Genomic DNA, 13644 nt, shown 5'->3' with positions numbered 1-13644 from the left:
GATCTGCAAAAAGAAAAACAAAGGGGCTAATTTGAATGATAATTTACTTGCAGCAAATAGTTCAATTAGCAATTTTATTGAAGCTTGTTTCAGTGGGCTTATTCAAAATTAGACTGAATAAACTCTTCAAAACATACTGCTGTAACTAAAACAAAACATGGAAGGAGATGGATTAGATAAGGTATTATAGGAAATATGCAGCCATGGTCTATAATTTTGTAAATGTTTCATCCCAGTTTTATTTAAATGTAATATGTTTGTGCTTTCCACTTGAATAGACAAATAAAGTACCACATTCATCACTATTTTAAATAGATGGTTGTATGCGTAACTGGTAATCACACTGAAAACCTTCCTTTTCTTAGCTTGTGCTCCTCATAATTGAGTAATTACATATGGAATTTAAGCATGTAGAGATCTGTATTAAAAAAAAAATCATTTTCCAAATGTTACCATAATACATATATTGTCAGTTATCACAATTTCCCTTATATTTAATATAGTATAGAAACTCTGTGTTAATAATTAAAAATATTTGCTTTAAAGCCCTCATGTTTATTAACATTTGGAATTGCCATTCTAAAGTACAATTCTGATAATATCAGCATTTCTTTTAATTCTGAAAAGAAACATATAGCTGATATGTATATGTTTATATTTTCTGGATTAAAATGTTCTGAAAAACATTGATTTGGAATTGATTACATGTTCATTCATTGATTTCTGGTCAGATGTTTTCTTCATTGTTATCACAAAATGTAAAAACATGCTTGTTAGATGGAGAATGCATAGTAATGTGTTAGACATTACAGGCTTTCACAAATGTCTTTAAGGAGGGCAGTCCCCAGCTCTCATGGCCTCATTTCTGGTAGAAAGGTCAGCTATAAAACTAGCTGGAACTTTTCCAATGAGAGAATGTTCTGTTGGATAATGCTGGGCTTGCTGACACTCAAATGTTTTGTTAAAAAAACAATTGTACATTAAAACATTCACCAAGTCCTGGTGGTCTTCCCCAAGAGTCAGGGCCTAGTACTTCCAGTATCAATGGCTCATGGGAAATCTGCCAGATGGAAACCTTTGCTGTGAGAAAGCCCCTGGAGATGTAGAGTCTTTGGGTTGGGTGCAATATGTCGAGTCTGCTTTCCACGTGCTCAAAAAAATTAAGGTTTTAGTCAGTTTACTTGCATAAACTAAACAGAATGTCAAATTCACCTCTAAGCTTCAGAGAAAGGGAAACATTTGGTCTGTGATAGGTTTTTGAAAGTTTTTATTTTGTCTTGTTTGAACTGAAACCAAATTTTAACTATGCCAACATTTATTCTAAATGGAAAGCCCACGGTAGTAAGAAGGAAAACAGATTTTGCTGACATACAGTTAAGGTGTATCAATAATCTATGCCACATAAAAGTGCTGAGATTTTAGCCAAACATGCTCTAGGTCAGAGATGTCAAAGATATGGCCCATGGCCACACCCTCCCTCCAGAGCTGTATCATCCAGCCCCCAGTTGTGCCTGTGTGTGTCTCGAAGGGACCCACAGGCAGCATGCAGGTCGTACAGGATGGCCCCATGTACTGCACACAGCATCCACAACAGCACACATCCCAGAGCATTGGAGTAACCACTTCGTTTAGCATAGCACCAGAGTGACAGCACTGAGACAGTGGCCATTCTGGCACCAGGGTTGAAGCAGCAACTCCAGGGCTGTGCAGCATGGCTCCAAGGCCTACTGCCCACCTCTCCCACCCCCAAAAGAGCTGGTTTGATTCCCACTCACAGCACAGTCACTCCAGAGCTGTGCTACACACAGTATGCGTTCTACTGCTCTAGGACACAAGCACATGCTACATACACTTGAAACGTGGGGCTGGTCTGACCCATGAACCAGCACTGCACCACTCATCTGACCCACAAGGACAAATGATATTGACACCCCTGACATAGGTGATGAGGGCTCCATCTTGGAAAGGCCTTTGGTGGAATATCAGCCATCTTTAAATCTGAATACTTTATTGAGCTGTTTATGAATTTTCCATTCTAATGATTTTTATGATAAAATGTGTATTTCACAATATTAGAATTTTCCATTGGGTAAATGTGCCTTAGGCTTTTAATTTTGCACTGTGAAGAATAAACTAATTTCAGGTCAGTTTGACATAAATTTTTGTTTTGTTTTGTTTTCTCTAAACCAACTCCAAATATGAGGGGGGGAGGTCCAATTATTTCAACAAAAGGTAGATTATTCAGTTTCTTATCCACAAATTCCAAATCAGCCAGTTGACTTCACTCAACCTTAATTTTATCATTTTGATCTTTTAAACTGCAACACATGGAAATAGAAATTGAATTTAAAGGTGCTTTCTGCAGTTGGGAAAATTTTTGTGGTATGATCTGATCTTTCCATTCCAGTGTTAACATGCAAATTAGGACAACAGTGCTATAAATGCACCACTAGTGTGCACAGTATGCAATCTTTAATAGGGTTGCATTCAATGTATGTCTATGCAGATTTTGGCCCAATGTTTTTAATTATCCTTAATTATGATTCATTTTAACAAAATGATTTTTTTTATTGGCTTCCTGTCAGTTGTGGAAGGAAAGGATGCTTGAGAAGACAGCTGAGAGGATGGGAATGAGAAATCTCCCTATCCCAGTGCAAGTCTCATTTTCAAAATGGCAAAGCTAACTTGCTTGCTTCCCCTGCACCACATGCATAAAAGAGGAGAGGAGTAGAGCACAGGACACAAATCTCAACTCTCATTAGCCTTTTTGTTTATTATTATTATTAATCCACTGCTGTGCCACATAGAGTATCATGCTTTTCATCTTCTGGACATCCACTGTGATATAATGATTGGCTACAACATGCTGATTCTGGACTGCTGGGTACTGCTGGCTAGCACACTAGACTACTGGGTAGTTATTCATGGCAGAAAGACAGAAACATAGTTTTCAGCATTCAGTTGTGCGACCTTGGCTACCATCTTGCCTGATAGAACAGGACATAATACATATCACCATTGAATACTCAGGGGCAGAGAGAAAAGGACCATCTTTCTAGGGGTCCCTAAATATTGGAATTCTCTTAGATTTTTCCACTGTACCATATTAGCTGTCTGAAAATTTGCTTGAGGTTTGTGGAGTTCAATTCAAGCATGGGTAGTTGAAAGCTCACTAAATTCCAATTATGTTATCACACAACTGTAAACTTATTTACCAAGCATGATACTAACACATCTGCTCAGAAGTGGAAGAGTATAATTAATCCCTCTATCCACAGTTAAAAAAAGGAGGGGGAATAAGCTGACTTCATGTGCAGGAATAAATCATTCAGTGTGGGGTTTTTTTATTTAGGGAAATCAAAAACAGCACCTTTATTCTCCAACCCACAACTATTACATGATATCATACAGATCTATTCTTTGTATCATGGTGTACCTCCACCTAATAAGCAGTTCTAAAACAATGCTTCTGTAAACACTAACACAGCAAAAATAATGTTAAAAGAATGCAAGATGTATTTAAATTAATTTTATAAAATTCGTGTTGTTTTCTTAAATTATATTTCTTAACTTCCTTGGCTAAACAGAGAAATCCAGGGGAGCCTACAAGCAAAAAACAAGGCGCGGCTGTTTGAGCACTCATGGCGCTCAAGTCAGGTCCCGGAGGACTGGGAAAGGGCCAATATGGTCCTTATTTTCAAGAAGGGGAGGAAGGATGATCCAAGTAATTATAGTCCAGACAGTCTCACCTCCATCCTTGGCAAGGTCTTTGAAAATATTATGAAGGATCATATTTGTGGGAGTCCAGCAGGAAAAATAATGCAACAGGGAAACCAGCATGGATTCTTAGCAGGGAGATCATGCCTTTATGACAGAGTCACAAAATGCTTAGATGCAGGAGTAGAGGTGGATGTCATTTTCTTGGATTTTAGCAAGACCTTCAATATGGTATCTCATCTCATTCACATAAATAAATTAAGAGGCTGTGACATAGATGTTTACACAGTCTGGTGGATGACAAATTGGCTTACCAGTCATACCCAGAGCATGGTAGTAGATGAGTCGGTATCGACCTAGAAGGATGCAGGTAGTGGGGTCCCACAGGGCTCGGTTCTTGGACCTGTACTCTTCAATATCTTCATCAGTGATTTGGATGTGGGTGTGAAATGTATTCTGTCCAAGCTCGCAGATGATACTAAATTGTGGAATGACTTTCACACTCCGGAGGGTAGGAAACGATTGCAGGCAGACCTGGACAGGTTAGAAAAGTGGGCAGTACACAATAGGATGCAGTACAACAAAGGCAAGTGCACAGTGCTGCACCTAGGGTACAAAAATATCCAGCATACCTATTGGCTGGAAAGTGACCCTCTCAGCAGGACAGATGCGGAAAGGGATCTCGGAGCCATAGTGGACTCCAGGATGAACATGAGTCGTCAGTGTGATGAAATCATCAGCAAAGCTAACCACACTTTATCATGCATCAGCAGATGCATGACAAATAGAAGCAAGGAGGTGATACTTCCCCTCTATGCAGCATTAGCCAGACTATCTCCAGTTTTGGGCACTGTTAGAACACTGAGTTCAGTTTTAGGCACCGTACTTCAAGAAAGATGTTGATAGACTTGAGAGGGTCCAGAGGAGGTCTGAGAGGAGGGCCACTCATATGGTTAGGGGATTACAGGACAAGCTGTATGAGGAACCTGCTCCATAAGAGAAGGCTTGTGGTCTCCTACAAAAATAATTAGGGGGATGCAGCAAGGGATTGGAGATGCTCTGCTCACCATGGCGCCTCTTGGGTTAACAAGGAACAATGGTCACAAACTGACAGAGCAGATTTAGGCTAGATATCAGGAAAAACGTCTTCAGGGTACAGGTGGTCAAAATTTGGAATTGGCTTCCAAGGAAGTTGGTGCTCTCCCCTACCATGAGGGTCTTTAAGAGAAGGTTGGATAGGCATTTGCCTGGGGTCATCTGACCCCAGCACTCTTTCCTGTCCAGAGCAGGGGGTGAGACCTGATGATCTCTTGAGGTCCCTTCCAACCCTTGAATCTATAAATCTATACAAAATTACAATGAATGTAAACATCAGGGTGGTTGTTTTTGTTACATGCATTGCTCTAGCCCAGGGGTTCCCAAACTGTGGTACGCATACCCCCTGGAGGTATGCAAGACATCTCTGGGGGGTCCCCAGGAGAAATTGTGTAATGTAAGATTTAATTTTCATTATAATAATTATAATTGACATTTAAGGAGTTAAAATATAAAAGATATGCTGGTAGGGGTACAGGGGTAAATATGTTGTGAACCTCTGCTCTAGCCTCTATATAGGCCACAACTTTTGGCAAAGACTATGTTTTGTTAATTTCTGTACAAACAGTAAAAAGGTGCCTGCTGCTTTAGAGTGAGTATAAAAGATAAATATTTGGCCTAGATTTTAAGGCTGGGATTTTCAGAAGAGTCTAAGATCTTAATTTTAAGTAAAGCTAAGGGCTTATCTATCCTGCTTCCAGGCACCATTGTCAGCAGCCCCTCAATATGAGTATGACAGTCTTCCAGTAGATAGGGAAGTCACTGGTGAGTCTGGAGATGAGTTCCAGGTAACATCCAGGACAACTGTGAAGCAACTCCATCCACTCACCAAATTCTGGAAATTAGCTAAAGTACCTGTGTTAGAGTGGAGACAGGTTTGAAATGCATAAAAAATGAAGCATTTCAGCTGACAGCGAGCACTTTCTTATCTGCTGGGCCTTCATGCTCCCAGTGCAGGCCCCCAGGCTGGAACTCAGAAGCTGGAGACACCCCACTGGAGATCAGATGCAGAGAAGTATTCAGGGATTGGAGCTGGGAAGCAAGAACCCTGGTCACAGTGTGCGGACGGAGGGAAGAGGCTGAACCTCCAATCTCCTGGTACTGAGGGGAAGGGGATGTAGTGTCTCAAAATTTCAGTAATAGCCGCAGTACTCAGAGTGCCAGTAGTTTTCAGGGTGGTAGCAGCAGCAGAAGCACCCAGGGTTTAGGGAGACTGTCAGTGGGACTGTCAGTGGGGTGTGGGTGTGTGCTTTATTGTATGATATGTTGAGGACTGACATACCATACACACTGTTCCAAAATTAAACAGTATGAAATGGTACCATTTCCCTCCAAATACATTTTTTTCTCCATTTAAGAACAGTTTATACCATGTGTATATTTGTATGCTAGCCTGCTGAACTGTTTCAAAGGTGTTTCAAGCTGCCTGAAACATTTCTAATGTCCACCAACTCAAAATGGTCCTAAGCACATACTCCAGCATTTTTGATCAGGCTATCTTTTAGGCAAGATTCCTGGCATGGGCTCCAAGAAACCGTGGGGCCATTTTCATAGGATTTGGAATGCTTGCTGATCTGCAATGGACAGCCATGGATCTGGGTGTGGGTGAGCATGTGCTCTTATATCAGTTTCCTTAAAGCTCCATTGAAGTTTCCTGTCTAAGTTCCTATTCTTTCTTCACCATTCAGCCTCCTTCACTTGATCTTCCCCAGTAATCCTTAGCCTCCACAATTTTTCCCTTACTCTTCCCAATCATTCACCCATTTCCCCAGCACTGCAGAGTGCCTCATGCAGAACTTAATGTGATACACACAGTGACTGGGACAAGTTGTTTATAAAAGTCTCTTACCCAACTCCATTGGCTCTTCAAAGGCTGGTCATTGCTTTAAGTTATGTATAGGCAGGAGTGGAAAGGAGAATAATTTGCTGATGACATGAAATAATAAAAGGAGCACGGGAGCACTTGGTAATCAGAAGTGCATATAAATCAAAGTAACTCCTGCAGTGACAGTTCATGTTCCATGAAAATGTCCATATGCAATGACTTGGCCCAGGGCTAGCCTGGAATGCAGAATCTAGCCCTAAGTGAATTGATGGACAAATTCTGTCATCCTTCCTCTCTCTAAAGCTGTAATCCATGAGAGATACCATTTAAATGCAGAGAGGTACTACTTGGTATCTGTAAAGCAGGTAGATTTTAGCTCAAAATGAGTAAATGACAGGGAGCAGAATGTAGACTCATTATTCACTCTAAAGAGCAACTTATATTTAGTAGTGCCTGGGAGGCCAACTAGACTAGATACATGACTGTCAGCAACTCAAAAGCTCCACAATATGGCTCTTTGTCAGGTATTTTTTTAAATATCCCTTAGGGAAGACAGAGATCAACAGGAAATGCTTAAAAGAGGATGGAGCAATGGACATTTTGTAGATCCTTCCATAAAGGTTTTGCCTTTCATAGCATATGTTATAGAATAAAGTATAGAAAAGCTGCAGCAGAATGAGACAAACTGTTTTTAAGCAAAATTGGTCAGGAAGAGCAGCACAATGAAAGACAATGAAAGACAAGCTTGCCTATTTGATTATAGAAAGCCTTGAAAATATTTTTGTTTTTAAAAGGAGGGGGACATAACGTAATCTCTCTAAGCTCCAGTCTTACATCAACTTACTTGGTTTCACCAGCTGGTGAACTACACAAGAATCTGCCAGGGGTGCTGCAGTGGGTGAAATGGCTCTGTGCACTTCTCTTTTCAGGAGATACGTTATAGCCAAACAGAAGCGGCAGCAACAGAAATGCCTGTATGTCTATATTACATTATGTAGGCACGTGTTGTTTCTGCTACAGCTTTTCCCAGTTTGGCTCCTATATGCCTCTTAAAAATGGAGGCATGTGGGGCAGTTGTATCTGGAGGCAGTGGCATCTATATCCAGGCTGCCACCACCATGGGGTGAAACTGCCTCATGTACTTGTTTCTAGGAGACACATCAGAGTCAAACTGGAAAGAGCAGTAGAGCAGAGGATGCATCTGCCTACATAATGTAATGCAGGCTGATGCACCTTTCCATAACAGCTGCTTCTCCATTCAGCTTCAGTGGGCCTCCTGAGAAGAGGGGCACATAGGACAGTTCCTGCCCTCAGTGCCTCCCTTTCCAGGAGATACCATGCAGAGTCAGACCACTTCCTGATTTGACTAGGCAGGAGATACATGACCAGGGATCCTGGTTTTCTCCGATTTAAAAAAAATCCCCAATTTTCAGTTTAAAAAAAAGTATCCCCAAAACTACATTTTTCTGTGATTTAAAATGAAACACCACTAATTTATATATTGTATATTTTATATATATATATATATATATATATATGTGTGTGTATATATATATATATGTATGTGTGTGTGTATATATATATACACATATATATTAGTGATGGTTCATTTTAATCACAGAAAAATGTGGATTTGGGGTTACTTTTTTTAAACCAAAACTTGGAGATTTTTTTAAATCAAAGAAAACCAGGATCCCTACACATGACACAATTCCTCATGGCTGTGGCACCATTGAGGTGAATATAATGATAGTTATATTATCAATTAATATGCTATTAAATGATTAGATAATGTCTATAATATAATATATTGGTATTCATTTTTTAATGTGGTGCCACTAAATTCTGAAAAGTTTTGGAATAGGTGCCTTCAGTCTAATATGATTGAGAACCACTAATGGAGGTAGTAGCACTGTGAAACTTCTATTGATTACATAGGAGTATGTGCAGTTGAGTATGTGGATTTCAAGGCTTTCTTTCCTTAATAGTCATTTAAAGACTGTTGGCAGCTGTGCACTGTTGAACTGATGTTACTTTATGCTTCCAGATATACTACAACGGCTGGTTCACTTTAGTACTACAATGGGAGGATAAGGCATTATGGAAAAGAACAGTTATGTTAGAACCATTCAGCATTTTTTGCCAGTTCTTCGTTTCTCCCCTGTTGAATGTAATCCTTTAGTTATTGGACTTTATTTTACATCTTTGACATCAGATTTTTGGATGGTGAACATTTTGCTGAGGTTATCGCAAAAGACAGCAGAAAATGTCCTTTTTAAATGATTCCTAAGTGTCAAGCAAATGGCTGGAAAATCTTGCAGTATGTTAGCTTAATAGCATGCTCAGAAGAATCTTATGTCTCTCATCTCTCAGCTGAATTTCTCCAACTCTTCCTGACGGTTTTAAGACACACAAAGTAAAACCAACATAGATTCAGACTTTTCTTGGGTCTGATTACTGTTGTACTGCAGAGGAGTAGCTGGGTGGCTCTGCATCCTGGGTGGCAACAGCACACGGGCATGGCAGCTGCAGCCTCATATAAGCTGCTCTCCCTGAAGCTCTCCCTCCCACTCCCAAATTGGCACCTGGGGCCAGTGCCCCTATCTTTGTTCCAGCTCATCCCCCTGTAGATGTGCTACTGTTGTGCTATATGATCACACTTAATGGTGTAAAGTACAAGAGAGAATTTCTGCCCTGGGGAGAATGGAAGATGAAAAGTTGCCCCCAATTTAGATTAATAAAAATAAATAAATAAAATCAGGTGCAAAATACTAGCATATTAGTAGACATCAGAATTTTATAACTACTTCATATATTTCTGGTCCAGCAAGTTGCATGTATGTTTTGAATAAAAAAGAGGAAATATGAAGAAACATATGTGACAGAAGTTTCAGCAAAAGCAATTAGCTCCACCACCTCATCCTCACTAGATAGATGGAGTGAGACATGACACCATCCCTCGACCTAGCAGCCGGCACAGCCAGGTAGGCAAAGCTCATTCAGGCTACATCCCCTTTGGTAGCCAACGTAAAGTGGAAGATGACTCTTGGAACCACACTCTGCTTTGTCATATGATCTCCAAGCAGGGTATTTGTGCCCCAAATTATCTAGTTAAATATTTCTAATATATTGTTTTAAATCCCCAAAGGTCTATTTTATTTTACAAAAACATGAAAAGCTATGTATTGGTTTCAAAATTTATTTTAAAAATCCTTGATAATAACTACAATGGAAAAAATGTAATGTTGTGGTTGCTCTTTGACATGTTGTATTAGCCATCCAAGTCATTTCTAAGGATCTTTTTTAACAGTATAATTTTTTTAATGAAAATATTCTATTTCAAAAGGTACTATTATATTACAACAGAGTATTTTTTTCAATGTGTTTTATTTTTCATTTTGATTTTTCATTTCTTTTCACTTAACGAGAGGTATTTTTGGTATTTTTAAACACCTCCCAAGAAACCGTTAAGAAATAACCGCCTTGTTTTAACTGTATTTTTTTAACAATAAAGTTTGGTATAATCAGTGAAAGATGTTGACTCTGAAACAATAATGGAACTGCCATTTACTTAATTTCAGGAAGACAACCTGGGAAATGATCTTAAAAAGTTGAATCATCCCACCTCAACATTTTCAAAACAAGAAAAGTCAATTTGATATCTGCAAATAATATTAAAGCCGAACATTTTATATTAAAAAAACCTAAATAAAAATTAAATTAACAGAAACACGATTTTTTACTATGGGCCACACCTTGCTTATGCATGTTTTTTCAAGTATGTCTTTTAATTTATTTGAGAGTGCACCTCAAGGTGCCCTGAAATTTGTCACTCCTGATTTATAACTTATCAAATATTAAGCTCCCCCAGTAAGATCAATGACATAGCCTTCTGATTTGTCTTAACTTCTCAGTCTCTAAGCACAAAACTACTGTGGTAGTTTTACGTTTTAAAAGGTTTGTGAGTTCCCTTGCTTATATTAAAAATTATGTTTCAGGATTCCAGCATGCTCCTGAAATATAGTGAGTTCTGTTCATCTTCTTATTAGTTACATTTTATGTAAATATTTTTTCCCAAATCTATTGATATTATATTACTTCTAAAATATGGAACATATACAGATTTCCCTTGCTTTATGCTGTACATGCATTCCTGGAAAATGGCACTTAACTCGAATTTGCATAAAGGGAACCCACTTTACAGTGTAACAAATAGGGATATGTTTCAAGACCTCAACTGTACTGACCCCCAGACCCATTGCTACAACTTTCAAAAGACAATTTTGGTACTCACTAACTGCCGACAGTACACACAAGCACAGGGTTGTAGTGAATGTTACTATAATGGGGATGGACAACTACAAAAACGTGCCACAGACAACAAGTGAGGAGCCCAGATCCACATAGGAGACTATATTTTGACATGTGTCACTCCCACAATGCACTGCATAAAGCAGCTGACTGTGGGCATCCACCACACTGATTGCAAAGAAGTGAATTTACCTCATATATAATGATTATTTGGTATAAAAAGGTTCATCACGTAAGAGCAAATTTGCACATACAGAACACACATAAAGCGAAGGAAATCTGTATATTATGCCAAGGGTATCAAAAATATGGCCCATGCACAGTATCCAGGCAACAGAGTCCTATGACTCATCTCACAGTGCTCCTCCAGGTCCTTCATGCAGTATGTACCAGCCCCAGCCTCCTGCAATGTATGCAGTGTGTAGCACCAGTCTAGGGTGTGAGCAGCATAAGACATCTGTCAGCCTGGCCCTACAGTCTGGATACAGGGCTGATCTCTGGGCACATGTGTACATGAGACTCTTAACTGTACAGTAGTGTAGTTTACTTCACAGTAAGCATGTGCATCTGTCTACACATGCACATACCTACTATGTAGTACACCTCACTAATCGCAAGTAAATTTGCTACCTGCAAATGCAATTAGCAAACTTACTTTTGATTATTAACAGGCCAGTAGTGCTTGTGTAGATGCCTGACCGGGAGCAAATCTGCTCCCAGTCAGCCGTCCACTAGTGAGCAGGAGATTGCTTCCTGACCCCAAGAGCTGCTTGCTGCCAGGGTAGGCTCCACTGCTGGAACATAGGCAGGGACCCCAGCCTCAGCAGCAAGGAGCTCCAAGGCCCCTGCTCCAAGATTATGATTGGAGAGCAGGGGCTAGATGGGAGATGCTCATCATCCAGCCCTAGATCTGCCATCATGATCAGGTAATGAGGGGCTAGGAGAGCCAGTCCACAATCACAGGACTGGTGCTGGGAGCCTGGATCTCCCAGTGCTGGCCCTGTGGTCACAGAACTGGCATTGGGAGATAAGTGTCTCCCAGCACTGGCCCCATGACTGTGGAGCTATCACCGGGAAATAAGGGCCTCCTAGTACCAGCCTCACAGTGCAGAGCTGGTGGATCCCGTTCCCCACCCAGGAAGTGGGGATCCTGTTCCCCACTCAGGTCCACACTCACAGAGCTGAACGGGGAACAAGCTCCCCAGCCGGTTCCCCACCCAGCTCTGTGCTTATGGAGCTGAGTGGGAAACATGCTCCACAGCCTGTTACACACCCACCTCTGCACTTGTGGAGCTAAGTGGGAAACAAGCTAACCAGCCTCTGCCTTGCATGCAGGGCAGGGCCTGGGAAGTGTCCTGGTCAGAGGCAGATATCGACACTATTCCCCAATCAGGTGATCGAAGCACGGGCTTGGAAAGAGTTGCAGGGTTGGGGTAGGCTCCAGCCCACTTCTCCTATCTGCCAGTGGGGCAGCTAACAGTCAGATAGCTACTAGCTGCCCTACTGGCAAATTGAGGCAGGGTCCTGGGATCTGCTCCTCCCCTGCAGCTCTTTCCAAGTCCGCTGCCCCTGACTGAGGAGCCAGGGCCACAAGCTCCCTGCTGCCAGGGCAGAGGGACATTGTCCATACCCTAGCAACAGGTAGCCCCGTGAGCAGGATGTGATGTCCCAGCCCTAGTCAGGAGACATCTGTCCATCACCTCACATTGATTCATCCAGGAACCACGGACCTCACCCAAGAACAGAGACAAGACCAACATTTGAAAGACAAAAGACCCTGCAGAACCAGCAACTCTCACCATTACAGACATCCGAAACTGCACATCCCTGAATGGAGCATGCATGCTCAGTATGCCAGGGGCTGACCCTTGCCTGGGCATGCCTCCTGTCACTAGGGTCACACAAGGTCTGCCCCTATAAAACGGGGCAGTGAAGACAGACCCAGTGGGAATGCCATTTCCATCCAGACCAGACCAGCTTCACATCACCTATCCACCCCAGAGGCCGTGCCAGTGACCCCCTCTGGACAACGAGCTGAAGGAGACCCCAACTGGCCATCAAGGATCAACTTCCAGCCTGGGATAAGTAGATAGTACCTGCACACCTCCTCCTACAGTTTGGACTCTGTCTGTCTCTCCCTCCTCCTGGACTTCAGTGGACTTCAGCCCCTGCACCAAGCCTCTTTAACCCCTGCTGCCATTGTGTGTGCATGCATGTGTGTGTGTGGGTGCAAGGGAACCAAAAAGACATTGTGTCACCATCTCCCCTGTTCAATAATACCATTGCCATTTGCAACCATGTAATGTTTTCCTGAATCCCAGTTCCTTTCCTATCTTAAATTCCAGCCTCGTTCTCTCTCTTCCTCTCTCCCAGCTCCAGTCCCCACTCTCTCTGCTAGTTTCCTCATCTTCTCCCAATTTCATCTCCCCTTTTCTGCCACCTGTCAGCCTCTCCGTGCTTTCCTGCTGTCCCTGCTACCTCTCAGCCTCCCCTGCTCCTGCTGCCTTTTCCCTGTGACTTTCTGCTGCCTTTCTCTGCTTTCCTGCTGCCCTGCCACTGGCTGCTTTTCCTGTTACTTTCTGCTGTCCATCTCTCTGTTTTCAGGCTTCCCCCACACCTTCTGTCATCATCCCCCCTCTCCCCCTGCAGCTTCCCCACTCCTCATGGCTGTCCTGCAGTTTTCTCCAGCAGCTGGA

The sequence above is a fragment of the Crocodylus siamensis genome, chromosome 3 (assembly GCF_052110815.1).
Source record: "Crocodylus siamensis isolate JL-2025a chromosome 3, ASM5211081v1, whole genome shotgun sequence".
Lineage (NCBI taxonomy): Eukaryota > Metazoa > Chordata > Crocodylia > Crocodylidae > Crocodylus > Crocodylus siamensis.
This window is presented reverse-complemented; position numbering follows the sequence as displayed.